Source organism: Sinocyclocheilus anshuiensis, unplaced genomic scaffold (genome assembly GCF_001515605.1).
Source record: "Sinocyclocheilus anshuiensis isolate Anshui unplaced genomic scaffold, SAMN03320099.WGS_v1.1 scaffold152, whole genome shotgun sequence".
Lineage (NCBI taxonomy): Eukaryota > Metazoa > Chordata > Actinopteri > Cypriniformes > Cyprinidae > Sinocyclocheilus > Sinocyclocheilus anshuiensis.
In genome coordinates, this window is record NW_015555781.1 from 2,174,019 (window position 1) to 2,177,113 (window position 3,095).

Sequence of the window (3,095 nt, forward strand, 5' to 3'; positions counted from 1 at the left end):
GTGTTGTGCTAGTTTGCATTTTTACATTTTAACAGAGAAAGAAAGGATGTACCTAATTTGCAGATCTAAATTAGCTGTTTGGAGCACCATTTCACCATTCTGTTCACCAATTTTGAACAGGAGGGTCTTAAATGCATGGCCCTGCATTTGTGAATCTTGACTGAAACAGTAATACTTTATACGTGTTCAAGGCCGTTATAGAAATCACTTTTCGGAAATAAAGTTTTCATAATAAATTTAAATAGCATTTTGCGCACTAATAACATTATAACAGACATTTAAAGAGATTGCTTAAGCTTTTTACACAGTAGATTTAACATTGAAGCCACCTGGAAGGGTTTTTCTTCGTAACTGCTCTTAAAACTGCCTTGTTTACTGCATGTAGGGCCATTTGAATGGAATCACATTTTCATCTCATCTGGTTGAGCTACTGATGCTTTTGTGCAATTAATTTTCCTTTTTTATTTTTTGTTTTTGGCATAATAATGCCACAACAACTAACATGAGCCATGCCTGTTCAGTTATTAACGTCCTTTTTTGTGTCATCATAAAAACTTCCATGAAAGAGAATCACCTGGTTACCATGTCAAGAACACTATAATAATATTTGATAGGATATACTAGATCTTTTAGGCAGCAAAACCTGAAGCTAACACAAATATTAATGCAGTATTCAATATTGATAATCAATATGAAACTACTGAAGCATTTATTGCAGCATTGCTAATGACATTTGTTTCATTCTCTTTGATTCCTATTTGGCTTATTGCTTTGTTTTCTTTTGCCATTACATTGTTCAGTGTGTTGAGAGTAATTTTTTTCTGTACTGCTTTATTCCCCATTTGGTTTTATAATATAATAAACAGAGGGAGCCAAGAGTGCAGCCCCAAGAATGACAGTTTTAGCCCCAATTTGTTCTCAAAGCACCAAGAACAAATTCATAATCATTGTTTAATCAGCTTTGTTAAACTCATATTTCTTGCAGGTATTTCAGGCTATAACCGCAATGGATCACATGGTGTTTTTTTATTTTTATTTTTTTTGATTGTGTTGTTCTGGCTGATATGAGAGTCATATTGTGATTATATTGACATATAATAGTGTGGATGCAGCATCATGCAAAATAAATGTTACCTAGTACACTGTAAAATAAATAAATAAATAACCTTTTCTCATGCAACATATGAATTAATGGCATCCAAGTATAAAGTAGTGTTTAAAGGTATACTTCGCCCAAAAATGGAAATTTGCTGAAAATTGACTCGCCCTCAGGCTATCCAAGAAGTAGATGAGTTTGTGTCTTCATCAGAACAGATTTGGAGAAATTTAGTCTTACATCACTTGCTTACCAATGGATCCTCTGCAGTGAATGGGTGCCGTCAGAATGAGAGTCCAAACAGCTGATAAAAATATCACAATAATCCACAAGTAATCCACACGACTCCAGTCCATCAGTTAGTGTTCTGTGAAGTGAAAAGCTGTGTGTTTGTAAGAAACACATCCATCAATAAGGTATAATAACTTTAAACCATCACTTCTGGTCAAAATAAGTCCATACTTCTAAGTAACGCTTCTGCCAGTGAAAAAGTCCATCTCCTGTTGTCTTCTCACATCAAAATCCACTGATATATTTGTTTAGAACTATTTTGGACCATTTTCGCTTGATCTGTGCATATTTCTCTCCTGATTCAGCTGAGATGATTTCTTTTTTTTTCATTTGGAGAAAGCAATATTATGGATAGGGGACTTGTATTTTAGCCAGAAGCAACAATAATTAACCAAACTATTTCAGATTAGACTAACATGAGTCATTTTTGAGGGTTAGATAAGATATGATTCAAGGTAACAACTGCACATTTTTGATTTTTTGATTGTGTGCATGCAACCTTGCTGTACAACATTTCATAACTACAGCATATAAGAAGGCATGTGAAAGCCCCATAAAAGCTTTAGCATTTAAGCTATACTGAGTCAAATGACTGAATTACATGGAAGATGCAAATGAAATCTAGCACGCTGACTCACTCTATTTATGTATTCCCCACCCCAAAGCTATTGTTATGACTTCAGTATTTGGGAACAGGGATCCTCTCTGCATCATATTGCATTAATATGCAGGTGCTTGATGGGTTTATGAGCTTCACTTCTTGTTGACCAGAACTATTTCATACTGAAAGAAACTGATCTGTACAGAACCATGACTGCTCTGCCCTAAACTTCAAATCATTTTGAAGGGCACATCATTCATATTGCCTGCAGGGAAAATTCTAGATGGTTCAATTTATTTATCACTGCAGAACTTTGTTGCTCGGAAATAAACAAATTAGACTGAAATGAAACAGATTGCTTTTTTTAAACAGAGAAATGAAAAACAGAAGAAAAATAATGAAGTTTGTAATTTGTAGGATAATGTACTTTTCCCAGAGAGCATTGACATTTTAGGGTTGTTGTCAAAAATAGTTTCATGCCTCAAATTGTAAGATTTTTATATGTAAATATATATTTACATATTTTATATGAAAGTATTTCATATTGCCATAATATTTTTCCATTCATGATCACAGAATTGTCATACTGTTACATGTCTCATAACTGTATATGTACCATCAAAATGTTTTGAGCATTGCTAGAGGAGCGAAGGAACAGTGAGCTGCTGAACACAAGTCATGTGACTCGCAGAGATAATTATGCCCGCTCTGAACAGTCTGGAAAATTGCAGTAGTTTTGCCAAGATGACTGATTACAGTGCTGATGTATGTCCGTGGGGTGCCTCAAAATAAGCCAAGCAGATGTTCCTGGTACATTTTCGGGATGTCGGGATGGTTCTTTTTAAGAACAACAGCAGCTATGTGCAGTCATTATGTTTTTAGGTCTTCTTGTAACACTTCTCTTTTCTGTTGTAATGACTTGATTACTTTTATTTTATTTTAGGGAATTAATTACTATTAATTCAGTCAGGGTTTGAAAGGAATCGAATCTTGAAAATTCGAAGTCCACCTGATTAAACCGATTTCAAATTTGTTATGTTACACTTTAAATCAAGGGTCGTCCAGCGAGCCGTGACCTCAGTATATTTTAACAAATTGACTATGTAT

General features: G+C 34.4%; 1 long non-coding RNA gene across 1 annotated transcript in view; it reads right to left on the reverse strand.

Annotated features, from left to right (window-relative positions):
- Positions 1 to 418: 418 nt before the first annotated feature.
- LOC107674735 (uncharacterized) overlaps positions 419 to 3,095 on the reverse strand; it is a 21,449-nt gene continuing 18,772 nt past the window's right edge. The window contains exon 3 of the long non-coding RNA XR_001632530.1: positions 419 to 430. This is a non-coding gene — a long non-coding RNA (uncharacterized LOC107674735). The remainder of the gene's footprint in view (positions 431 to 3,095) is intronic.